Below are 13344 nucleotides of genomic sequence, written 5' to 3'. Positions count from 1 at the left end.
TTTCTTTTTTGTCTCTGTCTCTGCTATTTTATTGTTGGTGTACAGAAATGCCTTAGATTTCTGTATATTTATTTTGTACCCTGCGATTTTGCCAAATTCACTTATTATATTGAGTAGTCTTTTAGTGGAGTTTATAGGATTTTCTAGGTATACTATCATGTCATCTGCATATAATGAAAGTTTCACTTCCTCTTTCCTAATTTGGATGCCTTTTATTTCTTTTTCTTGTCTGATTGCTGTGGCTAGGACTTCCAACACTATGTTGAAAAGGAGTGGAGAGAGTGGACAACCTTGTCTAGTTCCTGAGTTCAGGGGGAATGCTTTCAGTTTTTGTCCATTGAGTATGATGTTGGCCTCAGGCTTCTCATATATAGCCTTAATTATGTTAAGATATGCTCCCTTTATTCCCATTTTGCTGAGTGTTTTCATCATAAATGGGTGTTGTAGTTTATCAAATGCTTTTTCTGCATCTATTGATATGATCATGTGATTTTTGTCTTTCATTCTGTTTAGGTGATGTATTATATTTATTGATTTGTGAATATTAAACCATCCTTGCATCCCTGGAATGAAGCCCACTTGATCATGATGTATGATCTTTTTGATGTATTGCTGGATCCTGTTTGCCAATATTTTATTGAGGATTTTAGCATCGATGTTCATCAGTGATATTGGCCTGTAGTTTTCTTTCTTTGTTGTGTCTTGACCTGGTTTGGGGATTAGGATAATACTGGCTTCATACAAAGAGTTTGGGATTTTCCCCTCTTCTTGGATTTTTTGGAACAGTTTGAGGAGGATAGGAGTTAGTTCTTCCCTGAATGTTTTGTAGAATTCGCCTGTGAAGCCATCCGGTCCAGGGCTTTTGTGTGCCGGGAGATTCTGGATTACTGTTTCAATTTCCTTTTTTGTTATTGGTTTGTTGAGACTTTCCACTTCTTCTTGATTTAGTTTTGGGAGGTTGTATGTTTCTAGAAATTTGTCCATTTCTTCTAAATTGTCAAATTTCTTGTCATACAGTTGTCTGAAGTAATTTCTAACTATAATTTGTATTTCTGAGGTATCAGTCGTGATTTCTCCTGTTTCATTTCTGATTTTGTTTATTTGGGTCTTCTCTCTTTTTTTCTTGATTAGACTGGCTAGAGGCTTGTCGATTTTGTTGATTTTTTCGAAGAACCAGCTCCTAGTTTTGTTGATCTTTTGGATTGTTTGTTTAGTCTCTATGTCATTTAGTTCTGCTCTGATCTTGATGATTTCATTCCTTCTTCTTGCCCTAGGCTTTGTTTGTTGTTGTTGTTCTAGTTCTTGTAGCATTGTGGTTAGGTTTTTTATTTGAGATTCTTCTAGCCTTTTCAGATATGCCTGTATTGCTATAAACTTCCCTCTCAGGACTGCTTTTGCTGTGTCCCACAGGTTTTGGGTTGTTGTGTGCTCATTATCATTAGTTTCTAGAAATTTCTTGATTTCTTCTTTGATGTCATTGTTAACCCATTCATTATTTAATAGCATGTTATTCAATCTCCATGAGTTTGGGTGTCTTTGATTTTTTTCTCTGAGGTTGATTTCTAGTTTCAGGGCATTGTGATCTGAAAAGATGCTTGATATCATTTCAATTTTCTTGAATTTGTTGAGGCTTGTTTTGTGACCTATCATGTGGTCTATCTTTGAAAATGTCCCATGTGCACTTGAAAAGAATGTATATTTTGCTTCTTTGGGGTGAAAAGTTCTATATATATCAGTTAGATCCATGTGGTTTAGTGTGTTGTTCAATGCCTGTATATCCTTGGTGTTTCTTTGCTTTGATGATCTGTCTATTGTTGATAATGGAGTGTTGAAGTCCCCTACTATGAGTGTGTTGTTGTTGATATCCTTTTTGTGGTCTTCTAGTATTTGCTTTATGTATTTGGGTGCTCCTATGTTGGGTGCATATATGTTTATCAAAGTCATATCTTCTTGATGGATTGTTCCTTTAAGTATTATGAAGTGTCCTTCTTTGTCTCTTTTTATTGTCCTTGCTTTGAAATCCATTTTGTCTGATATGAGAACTGCTACCCCGGCTTTTTTTTCCGGTCCGTTTGCTTGGAATATTTTTTTATATCCCTTTACTTTCAGTCTATGTCAATCTTTTGTTTTGAGGTGTGTTTCTTGTAGACAACAAATATGTGGGTCCTGTTTTCTTATCCATTCCGTTACCCTATGTCTTTTAATTGGAGCATTTAATCCATTTACATTTAAGGTTATTATTGACGTGTATTTATTCATTTCCCTTTGTACCTCTGTTCCTCTCCTCTCTTGTTTTTTCCTTCTTTTTTTCTTAGAACAGTCCCTTTAGCATCTCTTGCAATGCTGGTTTGGTGGAGATGTATTCTTTCAGCCTTCCTTTGTCTGAGAAACTCCTTATTTCACCTTCTATTTTGAATGAGAGCCTTGCTGGGTAGAGTATTCTTGGTTGTAGGCCTTTGTTTTTCATTGCTTGAAATATTTTTGACCATTCCCTTCTGGCTTGTAATGTTTCTGTTGAGAAATCAGTTGATAGCCTTATCGGAGCTCCCTTGTATGTTATTTGCTGCTTTTCTCTTGCTGCTTTTAGGATTCTCTCTTTGTCTTGGAATGTTGCCATTTTAACTATGATGTGCCTTGGAGTGGGTTTTTGGGGGTTCCTCTTGATTGGAACTCTCAGTGCTTCTTGGACTTGCATAGCTTTTCCTCTCATCAGGTTCGGAAAATTTTCTGTCACTATTTCTCCTATCAGATTTTCAATTCCATGTTCCTTTTCTTCTCCCTCTCGTATTCCGATGATCCTTAAATTATTTTTCCTAATGCTATCCTGTAATTCCCTTACATCTTGTTCATATTTTTTCAATCGTTTTTCATTTTGCTGTATTGTCTGGGAGTTTTTCTCTACATTATGTTCTAACTCACTAATCCGATCCTCTGCTTCGTTAAGTCTGCTTTTGACTGATTCTACTGTGTTTTTCAGTTCAGAGATTGTATTCTTAAGTTCTTCCTGGTTCCTGTTAACAATTTCTATGTCTTTTTTTATGCTGGTGTAGTTCTCTGCCAGTTCCCTGTAATTTTCTTGGAGCTGCTGGTAACTTCCTTGAAGGTTGTCATAGTTGATTTTAAGGATGTCGAGTATATTGAGCTTCTTTACCACCATTGTTTTGAATTCCATGTCTGACATTTGGGCTATGTCTATTTCGTCTATCTCTCTTTCTGAGGATTCCTCTTTTCTTTTCATTGAGGGGTTATTTTTGCGTCTTACCATGTTGGATTCTTTTTGTTTTTATTTATTTATTTATTTATTTATTTGGGGAGGGTAGTCTGCTTTGACTTCCCTCCTTTGTGGTGTAATATTCTTTATCGAAGGTCTGGGAGTTTCAGTGGTGCAGTCTCTTTGATATCCTGAGCCTGATGGTCTTGAGTTACCCTTTATGTCGTTTGTTTATGCTGTTCGGTTATATTTCAGATGTTCTTTGATAGGATCTTCCTTCTGGCTACTTGGTTGAGAGTCACTCTATCTGCTTTGTCTTGAGTTCTTTTGTGGATATGCTGTTAAAGACATAAACACACAGCCCAGGCAGGAGACCCACACCCTCAAAAAGTATCCCCCACTCTATCCTGCTATCGTTAGCCAACTAGCCCGTATTAATATAAATGTAAAGAGATTTGAGCTTTTATACTATAAGAAGAATAGATAAGAGTTGTTTTGGGGGAGGAAAAATATAATTTTTGATAGAGGGGTTGATAGATTAATAATAGTTGAGACTGTGCAAGCCAGTTAGTAATATTTACATTGTATGTTAATAAAAATAGAAGAAAAGGATAGAAAAATACATAGTATAGTAAGAAAGTGGGATTGTATTGTATTTGGGTTTATATAGTAATTATATTATATTATTTAGAGTGATAGGGGGGCTAAGCTAGACACACAAATGAATAAACCACTATTAAAGAGAAAGGATGAGAAGGAGAGGTTATATGCAACACGTTAGAGATAAAGTTTGTTATTATTGGAAGAGGTGAAGGAAAAACACCCCCCCAAAAATCCCCAAGAAAATAGAAGAAAGAAAAGAAGAGAGAAAGAGAAGAAAATAAAAAATTTACTACAAAACCCCCCCTAAGAAAAACCCCAAAAGGGAAGAAAGAAAGGAACAAAGAAAGATAGAAAAGAAAGAATAAAGAAGAAAGAAAGACAGAAAAAAAGAGAGAGAAAAAATTTAAAAAAATATATATATACCCCCCAAAACCCCCAAAAAAACCCCAGGAAAAGAATAAAGAAAGAAGGAAAGAAAAGAAATAATTAAGAAGAAAGAAAGAACAAGGGAGAAAAAATTTGGGAGAAAAAATTTGGAAAAAAAAAAATCGATGTTTTTACTCCGTTTTAGCCTTGGTGTGTTGCCTTCTTTTTCTGGGTCCGCAGCTGGTCTAGTGTGGCAGGTCAGAGGTTCTTGTTTTTTGCAGGACTGGTGTGCGCCCCTGGTTGCCGCTATGGTGCACGTCCGCGGTTGCTGGCACGGCGCGCTATCTTGCTGCCCGCTGTAGCCAGTTGAGGTGCCCTTGCGCGCAAGCCCCTGCCCGCGCGGGCGGCCCGAGAGCTTTCCCCGGGATTGGCGCCAACTGACCCCGGGCTGAGGTGCTTTTGCGCTCGCGCGCCGCCCCGTGCCCTCAGTCCCGCTGAGCCGAGCTCCGGGAGTTGGTCTCTCGCCTCTTAGGGCAGGGACAGGGACACATGTGCTCAGTGGAATCGAGCGTCTGTGGGTCGCGCCTCCCGCTGTTCCCGTGCTGCAGCTGCCCACCTTCCCTCACCCGTCTGGGCGGGCACAAACAGAGCCTGCGCTAGTGGTCTGCTTTCCGGCCTGGGGCCCTGCGCCAACGGGAGCTGTCTAGGGGTGTCTGTGCACAGTCCTCTGCGTGTTCAGTGGGCCCTCCCTGTGCCCGTTGGGGCACTGATCTTATGTCCGTTGGGGAGTGTCCAAGGGACGCCTGGACTCACGCCCTGCGCACCTGGGCCAGTGAATGAGAGCACTTCCCTATGTGCGCCCCCGCGACCCAATGGTAGGGTTGAGGAGTAGATGAGCGGGCCTCTGCACCTGGGCTCCTCCAGAACGGCCTACCACCCCCAAACTTTCCTCCCATCTCCACCGTCCACTAGAGAAAAATATAAAGGAGAATTATGTTCTCACTTGCCCGGCAGCACGCTGTCTCCTGTCCTTCAGCGCCAATGCCACTTGGTCGAGTCCCGTCTCTGCCAGCGGGCAGAGATCTGCTTTCCGCCTGCCTCCTCTCTGGGGTAGCCTGTGGTCGCCAAAAATCCTTTGTGTGCTTCCCGCCACAGCTCGGGCAGCCGCCCCAGTCAGGAATCCCGTTTCGTCCCCTTTTTCTCCGCTATCCTCACTAAACAGGTTGTTCCCAGATGGATTTTCTCTAATCCAGCAGTGCCTTGGCTCAACTCCCGCCAATGTCCAGCTGCTCACTGGGATGTTCTGTCTGCAATTAGCCCAAACTGCAGACGGGTCTCCGGAGCCTAAAACCGCAACCTCTCCTCACTCCTCCGCCATCTTACCTCCTCCGTAGCTTCTTGAGAGTCTATCTGCATCGCCGAGAATGGCTGTGCAGTCCGACTCGGGAGTGACAATCCCTGCCGCACTTGTTACAGGTGAAGGCAGATGGCTGTTGTTGCTGCTGTTGACGCTGCTTCCGCCTCGATCTTTTCTGGACCGCCTCCTTGTTGCGCGCAGCCTCTGCGCGTGAAGTACCTTGCCTGACCGCGAGCCTCCAGGCTAGGCGGTCGTCTGCTTGAACTTCCCATGTGTTGAGATTGATGGAGCATTGTGTCATGTCCTTTTTGCAGATGCCTTTGAACCACAATTTTGGGCGCCCTGTCATCCTCTGGCCTTCTGTTAGCTCGCCGTAGAGGAGGTCTTTGGGAATACGGCCTGCACCCATTCTTTTGACATGGCCGAGCCACCTGAGGCGTCTCTCGCTAAGAACTGCATGCAAACTGCTCATGTTGGCTCGCTTCAGCACCTCGGTGTTGGGGACCTTATCCTGCCAGGCGACATGCAGGACGCGTCACAGGCACCTCATGTGGAAGCTGTTGGGTTTCCTTTCGTGCCTTGCGTAGGTGGTCCACGTCTCGCTGCCATAGAGGAGAGTGCTGAGTATGCAGGCTTGGTAGATGCGCAGTCTGGTTTTCTCAGTGAGGCTGGAATTGTTCCACGCTCGCCGGTTCAGTTTGGCCATAACTGTAGCGATTCTCCCATTGACCTCCAAGTCGACTGACAGAGAGCTCGAGATGGTGGACCCGAGGTAAGTGAAGTCGTTGACAACCTCCAGGGTGTATCCGTCGATGGTGATGCATGGGGGAGTCCCCGTGCCTTGAGCCATAACGTTCGTCTTCGTCAGGCTGATGGCTAGTCCGAACTCCTTGCATGCGTGGGAAAGGCAAGTGACTAGCTGCTGGAGTCCCTCTTCGGAGTGTGATGTCAAGGCTGCGTCGTCGGCGAAGAGCATCTCACGGATGACCACCTCTTTGACTTTGGTCTTGGCTCGTAGACGGGCCAGGTTGTAGAGCTTGCCATCGGATCTGGTGTGAATGAAGACACCCTCGCTGCAGTCCTTAAAGGCGTATTGGAGGAGCATGGAGAAGAAGATTCCGAACAGCGTAGGCGCGAGGACGCAGCCCTGCTTTACTCTGCTGCTGACTGGGAAGGCCTCAGAGGTTGCACCGTTGTAGGACACCGTGCTGTGCATGTTGTCATGAAAGGACATGACCACAGCAAGCAGATGTGGTGGACAGCCAATCTTCCGTAGCAAGCTGAAGAGTCCGCTTCGACTGACCAGATCAAACGCCTTCGTGAGGTCGATAAAGGCGAGGTAGAGTGGTTTATGCTGCTCGTGACACTTCTCCTGCAGCTGGCGTAGGGAGAAGATCATGTCCACTGTTGATCGGCCAGCTCTGAAGCCACACTGGGACTCTGGGTAGACGCGGGAAGCAAGGGTCTGCAGGCGGGCAAGAGCGACCCGGGCGAATACTTTGCCGACGACGCTGAGGAGAGAGATGCCCCGGTAGTTGTTGCAGTCGCTGCGGTCTCCTTTGTTCTGGTACATGGTGATAATGTTGGCGTCTCTCATATCCTGGGGGATGTAACCCTCCTTCCAGCAGAGACAGAGTAGATGGTGGAGCGGCTGTAGCAGGACTGGTTTCCCGCTCTTTAGGATTTCTGGAGGGATTCCGTCGCTTCCTGGTGCTTTCCCGCAAGCGAGGCGGTCGATAGCTTTGCCGAGCTCTGCCGCAGTAGGTGGGGTGTCTAGCTCCTCCATGACTTGTAGGTCTGGAATGGCATTAAGAGCAGTGTCTGTTACGGTGTTCCTCGTTGCGTACAGCTCGAGGTAGTGCTCGGTCCACCGCCGCATTTGCTGTTCCTGGTCAGTGATGACCTCACCTGTCTTGGACTTAAGGGGGGCGATCTTGGAAGGGATTGGGCCTGTTGCCTTCTTGATACCCTCATACATTCCTCGTGCGTTGCCTATATCGGTGGCTTCCTGGATGCTTCTGCACAGGTTTAGCCAATAGTTGTTGGCACAGTGGCGGGCGGTCTTCTGGACTTTGTTCCTGGCAGCCCGTAGAGCTTGAAGTGTACTGGGAGTGGGCGTGGCCTTGTAAGCCAGTAGGGCCTTCCTCTTAGCCTCGATCACGGGTTCCATTTCTTCCCAGTGAGCCTTGTACCAGTCAGCGTTCTTCTGCTCTTTCTTCCCATAAGCAATAATGGCAGAGTTGTATATGGCGTCGCGGAGACGTGACCAATTGGATTCGATAATGTCATCTGCCGCCATTCCCTCGCCGAGTGCATCTTCCATCCTGTTGATGAATTGCTGGGTCTTAACTGGGTTGCTGGCACAACTGGTGTTGATGCGTGGGCGACCCTTCATCTTGGAGTGGTGCAACCTCTTCGACGTTATGCGCACCTTGCTTACCACGAGGGCATGGTCCGTGTCGCAGTCTGCACTGTGGTAGCTGCGGGTGAGGAGGGTGCTGCCAATATCCGTACTTCTGGTGATGACGAAATCAAGCTGGTGCCAGTGGCGGGAGCGGGGGTGCCTCCATGACACCTGGTGGATCTCTTTGCACTTGAAGAATGTGTTTGTCACGCACAGGCCATGGTGACACGAAAGCTCAAGCAGTCGCTGACCATTATCATTGATCTTTCCTCTCCCAAAGTTTCCAAGGCAGGTGGGCCAGGCCATGTGGTCGGCTCCTACTCTTGCGTTGAAGTCTCCAAGGAGATAAAGAGCGTTACTTCCGGGGATCTTGGATAACGCTTCATCCAGTGCATGGTAGAACTGTTCTTTCTCTTCGATGGTGGCGCAGAGGGTTGGGGCGTACGCGCTAAGAATGCTGACTGGGCCAAAAGTTGTTGACAATCGGAGGGTAAGTAATCTCTCTGTGCCTTCTGTGGGTGGCTCTATGGAGTTAACAAGCGTGTTCTTCACAGCGAACCCAACACCGTGCTGTCTTGGTTGGTCCGGAGACTTCCCTTGCCAGTAGAAGGTGTAGTTGGTTTCTCTGATAGTTCCGTTGTCGGCCAACCGGGTCTCCTGTAGAGCCGCAATGTCGATGTTTAGTCGTGCCAGCTCCCTGTCGATGACGGCAGTTTTCCTGGCATCATTGATCCATGGAAGGTCTGCAGTAAGTCCGGGACACATGGTCCTGATGTTCCAGCTAGCGAGGCGAAGAGCTGGAGGCTTCTTTCTTGTTGTTTGCTTGGAATTGCCTGATGCGAGTGTTTTGTGGCCCACTTTTCAAGAGACGCCTCTCTGATCCCCCGCACCCAGTGGGGCAGGCGAGCCATGGCGAGACGGCACCTAATTGGCTGGGGGCTGCCCAGCTTGAGGCGGGCGGTAGCTGTCCAGTGAGGTGCAATGACCTCTCCCACTGTCAGAGTAGACCCCTGGCGCTCGTTTCCTTCGCCAATCGGATGAGCTTATAACCGGTATCTGTCTCCTCCCGTGTTGAGTCGACATCTTGCGATGACGCTGGAGTGTCCTCTCCAGTGAAGCTACAAAGCCTGGGCAGGGTGATATGGAGGGCCAGCTGTTGCCCATGCAGCAGACCCCCCCTCTCTTCGCAGATGAAGGATCCAAGGGGAAAGACAGAGTCAATACAGCTTGGCTTCAGGTGCGCCGCAGGAGTTGCCGGTGTTGACTACAACGTCAAACCGCCTTAGGGACTCCGGCTCCGGATTTTCTGTTGGGGTTTACTCCCTTAGCCTTTCCCCTGAAGAGGTATGCCGCAAGGCAGCGGAGGTTTTTTGGAGTCAGAGTTTTCCTTCTCTGATGTGCCCTGACTGGAAGATCGAACCAGCGACACTTAGCTCGCAGGCTGACGCTCAGTCCACTGAGCCAAACCAGCCAGGGGAATGAATTGCCTCTGATATGATGAGCAGAAAAGAGCACTTTGCCTCTGTGCTATTCTTCCCCTTAACATATAACCCCTGTCAAATCATGAGAAAACATCAGACAAAGCCAAATTAAAGGACATTGTGCAAAATAACTGACCAATATTCTTCAAAAGTACCAAGGTTTTGAAAGACAAGGAAAGACTGAGAAACTGTCCTAGATTAGAGAAATCTAAGGAGCTATGCTAAGTAAATATAAGGTGGCATCCTTTATTTCATCCTATGACAGAAAAAGGACATCAGTGGAAAAACTGATGGAATCCTAATAAAGTCTGTAGTTTTGTTAATAGTATTGTGCCAGTGTTAACTTTGGTAAATGTATTAAAGTTAGGGGAGGCTTGGTGAAGGTTACACAGGAACTCTTCATATTGTTCTAGCAAGTCTTCTATAAATCAGGTGTGAGATGGCTAAGTGAAAATGGTGAGGAGACTAAGTAGTACAAATTGGTAGTTACAAAATTGTCACAGGGATATAAAAGTACAGCATAGAAAATATAGTCAATGATGCTGTAATAACTATACATGGTATTGGGGGAGTCACTGTAAAGTATATGACTGTCTAACCTCTATGCTGTACACCTGAAAGTAAAACAAAATAATATTAAATGTAAACTGTAATTGAAAAATAAAATTTTAAAAATATATAAATCTAAACTTATCCTAAAATATTTTAAGGGGACAAAAGCTTTGAACAGACATTTCACATAAGCAAATATATGATGGCTAATACATATGGAAAAGTATTCAATATTATTAACTATAAGAAAAAAGCAATTAATACTACAGTGAAATATGAATGCACACCAGTCTAAAGAGTTAAAATTAAAACTTTCAACACCAATGTGAGCAAAGATGTGTAGTGATCAAAACTTTTCCAAACTTGGGTGGGAGTATAAAATGATACAACTTTTAAAAATAGTGCTGCAATTTTAAAAATAAAACTAAATTATCATATGAGCAAGAAATTGTAATCTTTCATATTTGCTCAATATAAATAAAAAAATATGTCCACATAAAAACTTGTATGTAAACATTCCTAGATTTAACCACAATAGCCAAAAACTGAAAACAGCCAGAGGCCTATCAATATGAGAATAGATAACAAGTCATAAAAGTGATTATTACTCATGGTAATAAGGAACAAACTACAGACTACATGGGACATTATGAATTAATCTTAAAATTATTATTTTGTGTCAAAAAATTTACATTCAAAAGTACTTACAGCCTTATTACATGCATACAGTGTTCCAGAGGAAATTATTGTAGGAAAAAATCAGAAGAGTGTTTGTCTCCAGGGGGATGGAGCAAGTATTGACTGGTTTGGGAAACAAGAGGATTCTGTGATGATGATAATATTCTATATGTTGAAAAGTATTTAGGTTACACATATGCATGGATTTGTCAAAACCCTTCAAAGGTAGATTTAAGGCTTTTGCATTTTATGGTATTAAAATTTACATTCAAAGAAATCTATAAGCAAATATTGAATTTTAATCATATAAATTCTGAAGGATTTATGGATAAGTGTATTGATGTTTGCAATTTACATTGAAATACATTAAAAAATAAGATGGATTGATTGGTGGAGAGGGAGATCGATGTATATCAAAAAACTTTAGTAAAATAATTTTCGTAGATTTTTTTTAAAAAATTAATTCATTTTAAGTATATTTTATTGATTATGTTATTACAGCTGTCCCAAGTTTTTCCCTCCCCCCCCTGCCCAGGACCCACCTTTCCTCCAGCAATCCCCACCTTAGTTCATGTCCATGGGTCATGCATATAAGTTCTTTGGATTCTCCATTTCCTTTACTATTCTTAACATCCCTTTCTCTATTTTGTACCTACTAATTATGCTTCTTAATCCCTGTATCTTTTCCTCCATTCTTGTTCTTCCCCCTCCCCTCTGATAACCCTCCATATAGTCTCCATATCTGTGATTCTTCTGTTTTAATTGAGTAGTTTGTTTTTGTTTTTTAGATTCAGTTTTTGATAGTTATGAGTTCGTTATTTTAATGTTCATAGTTTTGATCTTCCTTTTGTTAAATAAATCTCTAACATTTCATGTAATAAAGGCTTGGTGATGATGAACTCCTTTAGCTTTACCTTGTCTGGGAAGCACTTCATCTGTCCTTCCATTCTAAATGATAGCTTTGCTGGATAGAGTAATCTTGGTTGTAGGTCCTTGCTTTTCATCACTTTGAATATTTCTTGCCAGTTCCTTCATGCCTGCAAAGTTTCTTTTGAGAAATCACCTGACAGTCTTATGGGAACTCCTTTGTAGGTAACTCTTCTTTTCTCTTGCTACTTTTAAGATTCTCTTTTTTTCCTTAACCTTTGGCATTTTAATTATGATGTGTCTTGGTGTGGTCCTCTTTGGGTCCAACTTGTTTGGGACTCTCTGTGTGTCCTGGACTTGTATATCTATTTCCTTCACCAAATTAGGGAAGATTTCTTTCATTATTTTTTCAAATAAATTTTCAATTTCTTGCTCTTTCTCTTCTCCTTCTGGCATCCCTATGATTCACGTGTTGGCACTTTTTGGAGATGTCCCAGAGTCTTCTTATTATCTGTTTTTTTTTTTAATTCTTGTTTCTCCATTCTGTATTAGTTGACCATTTATTTCTTCCCTATGTTATAGTTCATTAGTTTGAACCCTGGCTTTTTTCCCTTCACTATTGGTTCCTTGTGGATTTTTAAAATTGTATTTAGTGTAGCCTTCATTTTTTTTTCTTTATGTACTTGCCATACTCAATGAATTTTCTGAGCATCCTTATTAACAGTGTTTTGAACTCGCATCTGATAGTTTGGCTATCTCCTTTTTGTTTAGCTCTTTCTCTGGAGTTTTGATCTGTTCTTTGGTTCAGGCCATACTTCTTTGTCCCCTCAATTTAGCAGTCTCCCTGTGTTTGTTTTGTGTATTAGGTAGAGATGCTTTGACTCCCTGTCTTGGTGTACCTGTTATGTTGTAAGGGGCAGAGCCATAAGTATTCATCAGTGAGGGGCAACCTGTTTCACCACTTTGTGGCACTGTACGTGGGGGAGGGATCAGAGAGGGAATAATGCCTCCTGGTCAGCACTCAACCCTTTTCCAGTCACTTCACCCACTTCCCATATGTGACTGGTGCCACTTTAGCTGCTGATCTGGTGATGTTTCCCAGAGTAGGTGGGCTTGTGTACATTCTAGGACAATAGGGGCCCCCTGACTGGATTCTCCTGAGATACTGGAAGTTTCTTCCACTGCCCTAACCCTCACTGGTTTTCACTGACAGAGGCTATGAGGCTTTATTTTCCTGGCGCTGGAACCCTGGACTTTGCAGTGTGGCGTGGGGCTGGGATCACTCCCCAGGTGTCTCTCCAGGCTTCTACCCACTACGTGTGAATGTGGAACTGCCTGTTCTACTAGCCTCACCACTGCCTTACCATTGTCACCTCACCACGGCCTCACCACATCCTCTCCACCTTGGCTCTCCATCTCCACCCCTCCTACCCATCTGGATGAATATTTCTTCTTTAAATCCTTGGTTGTCAGACTTCCATATAGCTGGATTTTCTGGCAGTTCTGGTTTTTTATTGTTTTGATATTAGTTGTGATCCTCATGGTTGTGAGAGGAGGGAAAGCATGTCTACCTATGCCTCCACCTTGGCTGTAAGTTTTACAATAAAATGTTAATGGTAGAACACAGGTTGTGAAAATTTAGGAGTTTATTTAAAAATATTTTAAAGATTGTTTTGAACACTATGAAGATTTTTATAATAAAAATTTGAAAAAACAATTATTAAAGTAACAATTTCCATTGAATGGTATCCATGGAACAACAAAGGAATAATTCTACTCATAACCATGACTTTAATAAAACCCAGTGCATTTTGGACATATTGCT

The sequence above is a fragment of the Furipterus horrens genome, unplaced genomic scaffold, assembly GCF_987537825.1.
Source record: "Furipterus horrens unplaced genomic scaffold, mFurHor1.1.pri manual_scaffold_17, whole genome shotgun sequence".
Classification (NCBI taxonomy): domain Eukaryota; kingdom Metazoa; phylum Chordata; class Mammalia; order Chiroptera; family Furipteridae; genus Furipterus; species Furipterus horrens.
The sequence above is the reverse complement of the archived record's forward strand: the minus strand, read 5'-3'. Positions refer to the sequence as shown.